At 28.3% G+C, this 17,027-nt stretch overlaps 1 protein-coding gene across 2 annotated transcripts in view; it reads left to right on the top strand.

The window, feature by feature from the left end:
* The first annotated feature begins 16,619 nt into the window (after positions 1 to 16,619).
* The window catches only part of LOC108563830, a 6,360-nt gene continuing 5,952 nt past the window's right edge, over positions 16,620 to 17,027 (top strand). For both annotated transcript variants that reach the window (XM_017922626.1, XM_017922625.1), the window contains exon 1: positions 16,620 to 16,702. The gene's annotated coding sequence lies outside the window, so the exon portion shown is untranslated. The remainder of the gene's footprint in view (positions 16,703 to 17,027) is intronic.

Genomic DNA, 17,027 nt, shown 5'->3' with positions numbered 1-17,027 from the left:
ATTCCACTGTGTCCAGAATTCCATCCCTGGGACACGACAATATAATTTATTTTGTGAGGCAATATTAATGATTAATGATTTCAACGAATCTTACATTTTCTGTTCGCATCATATATAAAATTGTACTTGCTTACGTTTTTGATATTTTTTAAAATCTAAATATTTTATTTATAATTAAATATTTTACAATGTTGAAAAAATAATATGATTATCATTATCATATTATTTTTAAGGTGTGCAGATGACAATATTATATTAATTGTAGTAAGATGACTTTAATTTGGATTAAGTTATGTTTCTTTAAAGTTAAACTTCCTAGCCAAGTTTAACTTCAAACAAACTTAGGTGAGCTTTGATTAGATAAGTTTTCAATATTTTAGTTTTGCTTTAGTTTTGTTTCAGTTTGTTTCAGTTTTGTTTCAGTTTTGTTTTAGTTTTGTTTCAGTTTTGTTTCAGTTTTGTTTCAGTTTTGTTTCAGTTTTGTTTCAGTTTTGTTTCAGTTTAAGTTATGTCAAGTAGATTTTATTTTTTTTATTTATGTTAGATTCGATAAATTTATATTGGATTTGTTATATTTAATGTTAGATTACAAAATAATCTATTGATTGCAGCGATAAATACGTAATATTATATTTTTTTATATGTATTAAGAATATTTTAGGTTAGATCAGTAAATGTCAAATTCCATTTTTTTTGGTTAAGTTAAAGTAAACTAGAATATATTGATTTTCTTAATGTCATATTAAGATTTTTGGTTATATAATCGGTTGAAAAACGATATTACGATTCTATCAGAAATCTTCGTTAGCTGATCATAGATTTAAGAAGCAACTTAAGCTTAACTTTAGTTCCCAAAAGTGATGTCAATCGGTAAGTAAGGTGTTGGTTATCCGCACATATTTTTTTTGTGAAAGCGTTTGTTGTTCGCAGACAGAAATTGTCGTTAACATATTCCTACAAAAGGCTATTTACTTTAGTATTTTCGTCAATAAACATAATTGTATTATTTTCTTTTAAATTAATTAAGTTTGTATACTATCCAAATTTACACTTCATTTTTTTGGGACCGTCGACTAACCCTCTAGTAGTACTATTTGAGTTGCAGCCTATACAGAATAGGACTAAATCCGCCACTGTTTCCAATTCATGTCAAATTGTATTCCATTTACAGAACGAAAACAAAAAATTTAAAGTCAATAATTAATTTAAATAATGTAATAATACACCATAAAAATTAATTAAAATAAGGAACGGCCTACCTCTTTTTATTTGTCGAGAGAAACCAGCTACTATATTTGTACGTAATTTGTTAATTTACAAAATTTAGTATCACCAGCTGCTCGTAACAGCCACACTCAGTACATTTCCGCGCTTTCCTTCCGACGCTTCTCTCAAAAAAACAACCCAAAAAAAACTCGTTTCACCTTATTTTATTTACTTTTTGCCATAAACAGAAGTGCAGCCAACTGAAAACGATTTGCATACTAAATTTGATTGACATTGGAGACCGCCGCATCGAAATACCCAGAATTGTTATTTCGAACTTTTCCAAATAATTGTTGAAATCCATGGAGCATAGTTATGTGCAGCTATGCGAGGTGGTTTCCTTCCGAAAGAAGAAAAATAAATAAAGAAATACACAAGTCGAGAAACGCAGTAAAGATCAAGGTTAACTGATCAGCATATACCTTCAGCATTAAATATCGTGTCTACTCGAAAGGTAGATGATTACTTGAACAAGAGTTAATAACTAAATATGTATTTGCTAGTAGATAGTGGTAATTTCTTATGATTTTATAGCGTTTCGGGATTACGTGATTAATCTGGATGCATCGATTTCGCGGAATTTCGTTATCGTTGAAATAAAAACAAGATGTGCACTCGTTATTTTTTTTTATTATATTTATAAATTACATTATTAATCTATTTCAGATAAAAAAAAAACGAATCAGATTTACGTCACGTTTTTCAAGAGCGAAATTATAGCGTTACGATGTCTGCAATAATTTTGTTCGACAATTAATAACGTGCCAGTAATTATATGCATTTGCATAAGACGGTGAGCAAAGAAAAAAAGAACTGAGAGCATTTAGACTAGTCATGTTATAATTGCATAAAGCTAAGTGTGCATTGGTGAAAGTTTATAGAGAGGTCAATGTCGTTACTATCATGCACATGCACTCGAATGGAACCGAGTTGCTTATTTAAACTTTATAGCCGATATTCTAAAAACTTCAAAGTTTGTGAAATGTGCACAGTTTCGTTTCGTTACGTTTCGACATTGAACGCTGTTAAATGTGTTAATTTAAATATGCAATTTTCGATGTAATATATTATTTCGCAATTCGCAATTAATTCTGGCAGTGCTAATGAGTATATAGACATGCTAAACAAGTATTTTCAAATGCAGTTTAATTTTCCAACGCAATGAACGACATTCAAAAATATAATAATAAAATATAATGAACTACGTTTGTACAATTAGTTTTTTACGGCTATTATTGTTTTTGAAGTTAAATAACAAACAAATTTAGTACTAATTAAATACACTATCATAGCTATATCGAAATTAATGAGTCAATATAATTATACAAATAAATACTTAAGTTTTTTTTTTATTTTCCGACAAACATACAAGCAAGAGTTTCCTAATTTGGACCACTTGGACATTTTTTTTATTAATAAAATGGAAATATTTCTATAGTTTCACTAGTTTATTACTGGCTTAATATCTTTTTTCTTTACCTTGTACTGACATAGAAGATCTTATTGTTATTGTAATAACTTGTTAAGATGTTGCACTAATTTGAACAGTCCAATTTAGGAAACTATTTGTTCCCCACAACTTTTACAATTCATATTAAAACTGCTATAGTAAATTGTAATAAAATAAGTGTACTTTACAAGGTCATAAGGACAAATTAAGTTTGGTGGTCCAATCTAGGCAATGGTCCAAATTCTACAAATACAAAACTTCTTTTTTAAAAACATATTTTTATTATGTGTAGAATAAATTCTACTTTACTACAAATAAAAAAAATAGTGTATATATTAAATCACGTCTTATATAATATATAAATAAAAAATCTAAATCAATGTTAAATATTAATATAGATTTTGTGAAGTGCAATAATCGTAACAATTTTATGAAACAGTAAAATAAAGAAGAAAAAAACAAATTCGACGCACATCTGTTTATATTTAGATTTTATGTTCAAACCGATGTGATGCTTTGCATATTTATGTCTGAATTAAACCAATGCTCAGAAACAAGCGTCTAATTCAAGAAACATTGATTCTATTTCAGTTTTACTATTCAATGATATCAACAACAATTAAATATAATTAATACTCGTAAAATATTTTGTTTATATTTTTTAGATATAAAATTTATTTCTAAATGGACATAAAGTGAATTGTTTATGTGATAGATGGGAATACCAAATGTTCTACATATTTTTTCTATCTTGTTAATTATCATTAAAGTAGAGAATTTCTCTGTTACTCAGCCAATACACAACAAATTAAATTATAAATTATAATTTGGTTTAGAAAATAAAAAAAAAAACAGTAATTATTAAACACATTATCAATATAATTATACAATTGTAAATGTAAGTATTTTAATTTAAAAACAGAAATATTAAAAGATAAACTAAGTGTGTTTCTTAATGATTTTTATTTCAAAATGATTCAATTTATTTTACAAAGCATAAAAAAGTTAAAATAAAATATACGTCAATCAGTCCAATTAAGGCAACTTGTTCCTTATTGCTGGCTTAACGATAGTTTTCTTGAACAGGCGGTGGTACATGCAATGTACCACGTTTGAACATGCCTATCATTTTCAAGAAAATGTACAGGAAAGAGAAATTACCACTTAGTTTGGTTGGTATGTCAAGGGATGAATCTTAATATTTCATACTATCCGAAGTTATCTGATTCAGTTGTCTAAAAATTTAATGGGTCTAGAAATTTAGGAATATTTGACCCCACAAAGAGTTAAGCAAATGTACTTTTGGATCTTCACGCAATCGACTAAAGTAAGGAATTTTTCTATTACTCAATTGGCTACACAGCCAATTAAATTATAATTGGTTTCGATATATTCGAATAAATATTTTTTTACATTACTTACCACTAATACACTTATGTCTACGTTATTTTGAGATCCCTGCTTTAGCATCTCGGAGAATTTTTTTTACCCAAAATTGAATTCCAATATTTTGTAATAGATTCATAGAATTTTAATTGCTGAACGTCCTTATTACCCCAATAATTTACTTTTACCCCACTTGAGGCAATTTAGCCTTGTTCTCCGTACTAAAGATATTTTGTAACTTGGACTAATTTACTTTCATTGATTATAATGCGCCATTTCCTGAGATCATTATTTTTTATAGATTCAGTCTATTTGTTGTTTTTGCGTTACAATGTCTAGATTATTGTAAACTGATATTAGTAATGAGTATTTTTTTAGTTATTGTCGTGTTATTCTTATTTTTAAAATAATTAATAGATTAAAATATAATTTTTCAATAGATATAATTATAATTATTGTCTTAATTTTGTTGTTATTTCTCTGAATTGTTTAAAATCCTAATATATAAATACTTATAATTAATTTTATTTTGGCAATTCAAATATAAAACATTTATATTAGCCATCCAAATACTTTCCTGCATTAACTTTACTTAACTTTATAACAGGAAAGACTATAGTCGATAGCCTTAGGATATAAAATGCGGACAAAACAAATATTTAAAATATAATAATAACAAAAATTTAAAATAATTTTCTTTATATTTATTGAATACAAAGTGGAAAATGTTTTTCAAATTAGCGCCAACTTGTAATTCCATGCACTTATTGTATATTTTTCGAGACTTGTTTAGTACGCGTCGTGAATAATAAAGACATACATTTCATACATTTTATGTGGAAACATGTAATTACATCGATGGATCCATAGTTTACTAATGATAGTGTAAACCCTTGTATTCGATTAAACTATTTAATATTGCACATTGAAATGATACACACAGCGGCAGTAAAATAATAAAACATAATCTATATAAAAGTTCATGCACATTTTCTTCCACGTGCATTGAATAAATACAGAATTTCAAAATATATACACATTTATCATCACAACAAGTGAGATATAAATATAATGATGATATTAGTAATTTAAATAGTTTATTTTTGTACAAACAAACATATTTTATGAATAAGATTTAATATTTGAATTTAACGCAAAGTGTGATTTAGAATCTAGATAATTCTATAATCGTGATAATTGGCACCAAATTCGAATACCTCATACAGTACGGTTTCGATTAGTCTGGATTCACTAAAGTTTGGTTAGAAAATTAATTCTAAATATTTGGTATAAAAAATTATTTTTTATACAAAAATAGCCTCTTTGTATGGGGTTTATATTTACTTTGTTCCTCGATTAGTCCCGTTTCAAACAATCGGTATATTAGGGGAACCATCTACCTGAACTATGTGAGGTTTTGCTAAATACACAACTGAAGCTTGATGATAAATTGGAAGATAAGTCTTCTATCAAATATTGATAATTATTAATGAAATTGAATATACAACATTTAACAAAATTTAAAGCATAAAATAATTTAAGTACTTTACGTAGTTTAACTGCGATCTAGTTTTTCACACAATTGTTGAAACATACAATGATTTTTATACTTTTTTTTACTAAAGTAACATTTATCATTTTTGATAGCATATATTTTTATAATTTATGTTAAGAAACAAGTAAATAATTTAAACGTAATGTTGAAATTTTGAGCATTTTATTGTTAAGAAAACTAAGAGTTTCGACAATAAAATTATGCATTTCATTGTTAATAGTTTAATAGATACTAATTTTATTCTGTTTCAACAACAGCAGTTTGTTAGTAAAAATGTTTACAGTTTCTGTTAGGGATAATTTAATTTGAAACTCGAACAAACATTTTGTAAAAAAAAAAAAACGTAGATCAGTCTAATTCTCTATAAAAATTTGAAAAATAGACAAAAAAATGCATTTAATAAATTGATCTTCTAAGAAAAAATAGAGAAAATTTTAAAGAAACGCAACACAAAACTAGTTGAATCCAGATCAAAAAACGGTAATTTATATTCCATTGAACAGTAATATAATTGATGATTGGTTATTATATAATTTTCGGGCAAAAAAACCAAGGACGAAATATAAAATTATTGTTGGACACTTTTTATATTTATTTCAGATTCGTGTTCGTTTTTGGACAATAAATTAATATTATTACGTAATTAAATATAAATACTTATTTTATCATTATATAATAATATGAGTAGTTGAAACAATCATTTAACATGTTTTATATCAATTCAATATGAATTCATTTCGTATATGAAAAATTATTTCGAAACTTGGACAAAATTTAAAGGTGGAATTTAAGAACAATTTAAAAATGAACTCGTAAGTCGAACAACTTAATAAAGGAACCGTTTGTCTGAAACAAATTATGTTCGAGGTTTCAGTATATTTAAATAGTTTATATTAAATGTAAGCATTCAAATTAAAATAGTGCAATCAGAACTAATTGTGTGCATTATTTCTGGTTATTACCAGTATTGTCAGTTTTACTAGATACAAGTAACCAATTAGTCTTTTCTAGATAAGAAAAAGATTATGTTTTTCAAATTTATGGTACTATTATTATTTTACAATTGAAGAAAAATGAATAATTTTAGTATTTCATAGTTTTTGAGTATTATCTATCTATATTCACTTTTAAATTGTGTCTTTTATTATTTTACCGGGATTTCGGTACAGTCGGGATTTTGATTGTCGGGATTATGGTAGTCGGGATTTAGATACAGTCGGGATTTCGATATAGTCGGGATTTTGATTAGCAGGATTATGGTAGTCAGGATTTTGACATAATCGGGATTTCAAGCGTCGGGATTTCGATACAGTCGGGATTTTGAACGTCGAGATTTCAATAGACGGTCTTTCGGTTGTCGGGATTGCGATATAGACCCTGCAATACTAGATATTTTATTTCAGTATTTACTTTTCATATTTCACTCCTAAGAATGTAAGAGGAAGAAGGACAATTATACAAATAGAAGCTAAACTAAATAATCGGTACTATTGTGATATGATGAAGTACAATTGAATTTAACCTCTTTTTTAATGAAAAATTAGTACTAATAAGAAATGTCTGTAGTTTGATGATAACATATACTAAATTTGCGCCCCTAATCTTGTTGCGCCTATGGTGGACGCCTCTCTCGTCACGCCCTAGTTACAACGCAGACTGTAGATATAACAATTGTTGGTTTTGTATTATTTTAAATTTATTTCATATACTGTATTGGTCTTGACAGAAACTCTACAGACATGTTTGTACAAGTGAAACTCGTCGAGTTATTGAAGCACGTGAAACAATAAACCGCTGTGAAGCATAAAAAACAAAAGAAGAAAAAAATGGGGAAAAATGAACAACGATGCATGAGGACATATACCCGAAGATGAGTTGGTGACCCGAGCGTTACACAAGATTGTGTTTTTCGTTGTGCGTTTACTTGTTTCGTACATAATGGATCTTCTCCGAGCACAATGGGGGAGTGCTATTAATAGTGTAATTAAGCGATTTGCAAGAGATGCCGCTGCGAGCGAACGAAGGATTTCACCTTTAAATAAGTCAATTTGTGTAAACTACAATAAACCTTACTTATATAGATATATGTGTGTGTGTGTTGTGTATATGCACACACGTACGAGAGTACAGGCAGACGTATCATTTTATACAGAACCAAGGTCGATAATTCGTATCCTTTCAAGCGGAGATTATTGTTAAGCAATTTACTTTATGCATCAAACACTTTTATTGATGCTTATATCTACCAGACTGTAGTCTAATTTTGTACAACACTAGACGAAAAATGATTAACGACTCGTTAATTTTAGCAATTGTTGTTTCCTAATTGTTTATTTCTTCTTTTTCTTGGTTGATTACTTTAATCCAGAAGTATGATTCAATAGTGTGTTTATAAATATTTATTTTATATATATATAAGTGTGCGCTTGAAAAGTGCGCATATGTATAATTATATTGAAAATGTCTTGACGGAATAACCTTGTCTGTAAAGTTGCTACAAAATATACAATTCACCTGCATATCACAGTACATCTCCATGTAGTGGGCTGAGAGGGGTTATCAAGTGAATGCCCCTAGAGCCGGTGTTTGGCCTTGAGACAGCCCCAATGAAAATGACGGGACCATTCGGTTGAGTGCATCTCCCGGTACCGTTCCCCCGTCCCCTTACTGCCCCCCCTTAACTACCCTCCTCACACCGCGCCGACCTCCTCACAAACGAACACCCACTACAGGATGCAAGCGTTGCCGATAAAGATACACGTCCAATATTTTCCTCCTCATCGTGTGCGTATTTCGAAGAATCAGGTGATCTACAACTTCAACACAAACCAAGCGGAGAACCTATACTTTATTTTATTCATATAGCAAAATTTTGCAATACTAACATTAATAATAACAACGCAACAATTCAACAAAAATAAACTAGTAGTTATAATTCAAATCATAACAAAAAAATATATAAACCGTAACAAAAATCTATAGGTCATTTGGTCTAACAATACGAATTGCTGTAACTATTGGGTTGTTCGGAAATTTCGTCTCAAAACTTTTATATATAGATATATTTTTTTTAATTATTAATTATTTTAATTTTTGATCAGCAAACTTTTCTTCATCTTTCACGCAACTTAATAGATGTAATTATGTCCTCCCAGAATTTATTACTTCTTCAAGTAGTTTTTTTATATCGACTAAAAATTAATCGTTATTATAGTTAATAGAATTTCGCAAAGACCCAAATTTGTGGAAATCGGAAAATGCACTGTCTGGTGAATACTGCGGGTGGAAAAATACAACCCTGTCCAGCTCCAACAATTTTTGTTGAGTATTAAAAGAAATGTAAGGGCTGATATTGTTTCCATTAAATTCTGCAAAACTTATATATCTTAATGGCTTGTGTAAGGAAACTTCAAAAACGTTCGTCGTTGTTTTTGATATTTTTAATATCTGCTCATTTACGTGTCATATAGTGCGTGTTATTGTAGATCAATGTCTTGATTTCATCATTATTACTAGCAGAACTTTAAGGCTGAAATCATCAGCTCTAAATTTAGAAAATTATATAATATAGTTATAGCTTTAGTGGCATTTTTGGCTTTACAGAAATAGAAAAGTATCAAAGTCTAAAATTATGTGTAAGTCTAAAATACACATAATTTTCTTCTATCTTCATAACGGTACTAAAATAACACAAATAATTTGATCCGAACCAAACTTTTATCTAAAGTCGGTTGAAATGTCTTCTTTCAGAATATGTCTATAAATTTATTATTTTTAACAATTCTGATATATTTAGACAACAACATCTTTTATTAGCGAAAATAGGCACAAACTTTCCTAACAATTGTTTAGCTGCAAAATATATTTGTATAATAAATTGGTTAAAGAATAATCATAATATATTTTTTACAATCCTTTAATCATTTTGATTCATTCAATTAATAAATTAATCAAATTTAGTCACAGAAATGAAGAAAAAATGTTAGTTATTTATGGTAGGATAGAAAGACTTATATCAATAGCCCTTTATATAATTTACTAATTAACTAACTAATCAGTATATGTACCAAATGTAATTGGGCAGCAAACGGCCCGCGGGCCACGTATTTAACATTAGCTGCATTAAACTAAAACTATCAAGTTTTCATTCGTCGAAATAAATATTCATTTAATGCAACGCTATAAAAGTGCTAAATCGTAACAAACAATAATTATCAGCTGCGCTCTTTTGTGCACGTAATCATCGTCTAATTTATTGCGCAAATACTGCCATTAAATAAATTAGCATTTTATCAAATTACCAAACCATAACATTGCCTTGGTATATAGTTTACGAGTATACTTATTTATTACTCACTTCTATATGGGAAATACGCACTGGATTCGTATCTTTTTATTTGTTTTTTGTTACTTGTTTCCTATTTAAATAAATTTTAATTGCTTTCATTCTTTTTAAATAAAGATTTGTTTATAGTTTTTATAAGCAATTTACTAATAAATGAGTTAAATAATAATATTTATTGCAAATCTGAAAAATATAAAAACTTAATTCTACTGAAATTATTATATTTTTTAATATTTTATATTTGAAAAAAATAAATCATTTCGAACGCCTATATTGTAACCTAGTAAGAGAAAATATATACTTGATCATGTATTTTTTACATAAATTGAGAACAAAACATAAAAAAAACTATTTATTAAATAACTTTTTATATATAGTAAAAAACATGTGAAATGTTTAGAAACCAAGCAGAGAAGATTTCTAGTTTACGTGTTTTGCGCATGTATTTCATGCAGGTGTTCAATTAAAACGCAGGTGTTCATTCGGGTGTTTGCACATGTGCTCAATTAATACGCAGGTGTTCATCTGGTGTTTGCGCAAGTGTTCAAATAAAACGCAGGTGTCCACGCAGACGTTGACCTAAACAGCAGTAATATACAGTTTGGAAACCACTGATCTAATATTCTTTTTCTTCCGTATGATTTTTGTTGTATTTTTTTTTTCATTTTAAGTTATCACAGGACTGGTGACAATGAAAACAAAACAAAAATATAAAAGAAGTCATTATGTAAGATAGATGGCTGGAAAAAAGTTTTACTCATATGACTCATAAATTTCATAATACCACGAAGATGTATGAATACAACTGAAGTTGTTTCCATCTTAAGACGCACTCCAAATTTATGGGTCAATGTTTATTTTCATTATATTTGGACCATAAGACGCAATCTCATTTTAAGTAGATTTTTCAATGTAAAGAAAAGATGTTTCTTATAGTCCGACAAATATAGTAACATAATTTTTTTTAAGTTGTTACACATGAATGACATTGCAACTTCATTGTCACTGTCATCGATTTATATTATAAAAGATGATTACCAACCACAAGTTAAAACACTTAATTACATTACTTGTATTAGTTGGTATTCCTTATTTTAATGTCATATAATAATATAATTGATATAAAAAAATGACAATTTTATAGAAAATACATTATAAAATTAATATTAACTCCTTCTATTAACTTATTTCTATTTATCTAGGAAGTATAAGAATACAAACAATTAATTTTATAAGATGATAAATTATTTCCGTTTAATGGAGTTCAAGATTCAGACTAATAATTGTATCTACAAACAAATTTCCTGTTGAAATGAAATACACAAATACTCCGGATAATGCATTGTATTTGCAGAACGTGTTTTTTTTTGGAAAATTAGCAGTTAGACCTGTGTATAATTTAATTTTCTGTGCAACTTTAATGAACATAAATAGTTCAAGTAAATGCAAACAAGCCCAAGTGTGGTAATATAACCTCAATATTGTTGCACACGTTAGTAATAATATAACAATATAGAATGAGGTGCGCCCACACTCGCCTATTGACATACATTTACTGACATTTCAATAATACGCTTCCTATCTAGCATTTGGAAAACCGATCGGCTTAAGCCACTCGATTTATTACGTGAACATTACGTACAGAGTGTAATTCAATATTATAAAGAACATACCCAAAAAAACGAAACGTAATACATCTAAAAAAAGTAAAGATACGCGATATGTATTTCCCGAAGGAACGATTGCAATCGATTAATGATCGCTGTTGCACTGACATCTTCCTCACTTGCATACGCTAATCGCCAATCGCACTGTCCTAGAAATGAGATATCATTACAAATCATTATTCGCAAGTATACATTATTTCTGATAGAGATATATATTTTCAAATAAGGAAATATCTGATGATATTTTACACTGTATTTACTTCATTTTCAATAGGCAATAAATCCATATTTCCTTTTGTTTTTATATATATAAAAATATTTCTACGTGATAATTTATAACTTACGATAGATAAAGCAACATTTGAAACTGATTGTAAATAATACAGGTTTCAAAGACGATTTGTTAAAATAACAATTCTTAACACATCATTACAATTATTTTATATTAGAAAGTTTACGAAAGTTAAGCAGCGTAATTAGACGATAGTCATTGAATAAATTTGTACACTGGAGACACATAACTATGTTCTAAGTTCTAAGTAGAGACAAACCATAACCGAGGTTACCTCTAAAAACGAAGCTTCTATATAAAGAAATTTGCAATTTGACATTAAAAAATAACAATTTTAGGTGAACAGCGGAAAATCCTATTATGTACAGAATTTGTACTAGGACAAGAAATAACATTCAAGATATTAAAAATGTTATAGGTTTCGAAAATGACTATGATGAAGATAATATAAATGTAAAAGAAGTGCTTAAAGGATATTGAAAACGTTTTCAATTATTTTAATGAAAATAATCCTGGTTTAGAAAGAAGTATTACATGCAATAACTTCATATAGGAAATTGTTAAATGAAAGAGAAAAAAGCATAAGCAATCAAGTTCAGACCTATATTTTAATATGTAAGTTGACTGTTTTAGTAATGAAACTTTTCTTTGTTCCAATTCTTTTTTTTTTGACGTATCCATATGACCAGAATAGCATTTTTACCTCCAAAAACGAGATTTTGCTTAACAAAGTAATTTCATTAATCGAGGTATAACTGTATATTAACATATGCATATTATAGTTATAGACGTTAATATTGTAAATTAAGAAGCAAATCTTACAAATTCAAATACCACAGTACAAATATGACATCAATCCAGAGATTGCCGAATTTCTTTGACCGTCCACCCCAATTGTTTTTTGACGTTTTATGGATCAAATATGACGATATTACTATGATGTAGTAAAAAAAAACTAATTTCCCTTTATATCCTGAAAGTATCAACTTGAGCTTGAATTATTCTTATTTTATGTATTTACGTTGATATTGCAAAAATTTACTTTGTCGAAAGATGCGTGCACTTTTCATCTCTACTTCATCTACGTCAACGTCTATCAAACTTTTTGGTTTGCGTCCCCCTTTTGCACTTAAAACCATTTCTGCGACCCCCCTAATATTTTTAGTAGCCCCCAATTAGAGAATCACTGATCTACGTCACTTGTTAATTCAAGTATATCTTACTACATTTGTATTACTAGTAAAGACATAATTATTTGAAGTACTCATCAGTATTTCTTCTTACTCTTAATAACCCTTGATTAACCATAGGCTTTTTCCATCTCTTTTTATATTTTTTATAAATACATTCTGTTATAATTCACACATTATGTGACTTTATAACAAAAGTTATAACTAATTCGTTATATATGTTTAATATTTTGTTTTACCTTGAACAGGAGATATTCTTCGACAATCTTTTTTTTAAACAACTAACGGCACTCTAATGAATATAAAAATGAGTATATATATTCATTACTCAACTCGGCGAGGCAGTACTGATCAAATTGAATGATTTATAATTAGACTTTCTAAATCAGATTCACGACGTGATAGCAAAACAAATGGATCGACTTTAATATATAATAAATGATTGCAACGAAACGATGTGGCATATGGAGCAGTCGGAAAATTTGGTCATGCTATAGTACGCAAATTGCTTTATTGTATAATCAATATTCCAAGTTAATTATTGTTATATAATTGAGTTTAGTTTTTTTTTTATTTATGTATAGATTTTTTTTTTCTATAATTTATTTCCAACGTTTCTTTCCTCAATTAACGTTTCAAAATTTTATTCATTTTTAATTCCGACATTTGAGTTGCAAATTATTAGTATTTAGTAGTGAAAAAAAAAATTAAACACTTATTAAAATATAGAAAGAAAAAAAATATTAATACCGATTCATTAATAATTAAATTTTTAAGTTTAAATTAATATAATTATAATAAGTGTTCATTCAAAATATTATTTTTTTTTTTTTGAGAAATTCTGTACAAAAAATTTGATTTTATAAATGCAACTAAAGTAGTTTTGGAAAATTAATTTTTATTTTGTTAATAAGTTTTAGAAACCATAGTATATTAAAACAGCACTGATCGAAGTGGAATATACGAGCATCAATTGAAAAATAGTAATATTCATCATAAAAATGTCAACAAAGCTATAATACTTTTGAAAGTAAATTAAAAAAGAGACTATTTATATAACTTGAATGAAAAATAAGTATAATCTGTAATTCCTCGTTTTTGAAACCGTATTAATCAAAACCATTTTTATGACTTTAAAGGTGACTCTGCACTGATCAAAACCGGACTATGCGAGTTATTACTGTATTTTAAATTATATCTAAAAAAACATTCATCATGTAAAAGTCAACAGAACATAAACAAAAAACTAAATTGTAAGGATTATTTATATAATTTAGAGTTTAAGTAATGAAATGAAATGAAAGTATACAGAAATACTTCGCATAGTCCGGTTTCGATCAGTGCCGATTCACTATAGTACAGATTGTATGCCAATATTCCGCATAAAAAAGATACTTACCTGTTAAAAAAGATTATATATCAAACAATATGTTGTGTACTCATTTATTAGATTTTATTTTCTTTTTGTCAATAAAAACGTAGTTTGTTTTGAAATTTTCGAACTGTACTATAATGAATTTGCAGTGATCGAAACCGGACTATGCGAGGTATTACTGCATTTTTAAATTGTAGCTGAAAAACATTAATAATGTAAAAGTCAACAAAACTATAAACTTTTTAAATTAAAGAAAACATAAACAAAAAAACTTTATTTTCATTTTTTCAATAAAAAGTTTGTTTTAAAATTTTCAAACCCTACTATATTGAATGCGCACTGATCGAAGCCGTATTATGCGAAGTATTACTATATGTTAAAATGCAGTTAAAAACATGAACATTCATCGTGGAAAAGTAAACAGGACTATAAAAGTTTTAAAAGTGAAAAAAAAAATCAGTGAATGAAATTTACTTAAATTTGTAATCAGTATGGGAAATAGAACAATAATCATGTACAAACAATTGCGTCAGTTATATTTACACTGTGATTGATGAGAAAACATATGAGACGCATTAGGAAACCGAAAGATTACTATTTTTTTGAAGCACTTAGTGGAATAACTGAAATAGTCAATTAATTGCTTCCGGATTACTAGACGAGAACATAATTTCGACTTGCTCAAAAGAAACGTCGGAATAAAAAAGGATTACTCATGTATATTAATTTAACGTTGGCTTAGACCACGAGGAATGTTTGTTTCTCTTCATTCCAAATCTTCTATTATTTTCATTTTTCATTCCTCTTGTCGATCAGATTTGTATCTCAAAGACTATATAGAAAAAAAGCGTTGCAATTGAATGTGGTGTTGTGATTGATTACGAAGAGCCGTACAATTTATCTAGTTCTATACAGTTTCCAGATTTGAAGAGACTTTAGAAAAAAAAAAATGTTTATATAAATGAAAATGTAAACATGCATTATTCATAAAGTCCTGCTGATGACTAATTGCGGCTCGCGTCGTAAATACTTCCATGTTCGAGGCAGTCGCAAAAATATATACACATTTTATTCATAATCGATAATTTTAAAAGTGAATATAATTAATGAGCGCAAAAAAGGAACTGCATAAAAAAACGTATTTGAATAATGTGGAGGTAAACAGCATGGCTATCTCGATATTAAATTGTGGACAAATGTACACTAAATGAAATTGTGGTTAAATATACATGAAATGATTGGTAACGTATTGATTTGAGAAGGAATAAGGAGCAAACAAACTGAATTTGTGTTGTTGCGCAAATAATACGTGTTAGTCTTAAATTTAATAAAAAAAACACGCATATCGTCAGAATGCAGCGCATTTAAAAATCCCATGGTCAATGATCCACACAGTATTTTGACTTATTTACATGTATGTGTGAATGTAGATGTGAATATGGCTGGGTTCATATTTAATGAGTTGAAGCAAGGAGAGAACGTGTGCAATATGTTTATGTATGTGTATGCGTTTGTTTATATAAATATAAACTCGTAGACTACATGCAGTCAGTGAACTGGCTCGGCTTCTGTAATCATATATGGCATTGAGACTATCAATAAATAACAGGAGGATGCTTGCATCACTAAATTCGCATCGCTACACCCCAAATAAATAGAATGCTAGACGCGGAGGAACAAATATGCAATTGTCGGTGATATCGTACTGCGCAGACCGAACAGAAAAGTAATTCCGAGAAGTTGTGTTCGATAAGATAGTCCAAATGTTTCATATTTTCAATTTTTTTCTAATTATTTGGATAAAATAGAAATGCATAATATTTAGTAAATGTTGTTCTATCATCATACATCCTTGTAATGTCTTATAATATACATTTCTGATCAAACTGATGTACAAACTTTCGTGCGGGCGTACAAATATCGATATGAACGTACACTTATATCAGTTGGACCAGTCGCGGCCTTGCACGGAATATTTTTATTGTGTACTTGATTTCTTTGAAAGTTATCGTTATCAGTTTTTTTTTTTGTCCAAAACTTGATTAAACTGAAATATGTATATTTATATGAAGAGATTCGACGGCAAAGTGTACGTTCGTATGAAGAGAGAGTACGTTCGTGCGAATAAAGTACACATAATTCATTAATTCATATGGACATTTTTATTTATATAAACGTAAGTCTCATATACATTGTCTTAATTTCTCGTACATTGTCCTATGCATTAAATGGTCAAGTACCAAACTAAAGTACAAATATTTGTACGTTTAAATAAATCAGTTACTTTGCAGGACGAAGTATTCATATTAAGTACACTCGGTCCTCTTTTTATGCGGTTTTGAAGTTATGTGGTTTTTGTTTCAAGAAGCATTTTTTTAAATAACTATTTTAGGCCATTTTGACACTTTTTGACACAACTTGGCAAACCATTTCATCGAAAAAGATGATAATTCTGAACGAGCATTCAAGTTTCAACGCGAGCTTCAGAATTGCATTTCTGG

This window comes from Nicrophorus vespilloides, unplaced genomic scaffold (genome assembly GCF_001412225.1).
Source record: "Nicrophorus vespilloides isolate i.1.1-1 unplaced genomic scaffold, Nicve_v1.0, whole genome shotgun sequence".
In the NCBI taxonomy this organism is placed as follows: domain Eukaryota; kingdom Metazoa; phylum Arthropoda; class Insecta; order Coleoptera; family Silphidae; genus Nicrophorus; species Nicrophorus vespilloides.
This window is presented reverse-complemented; position numbering and strand designations above follow the sequence as displayed.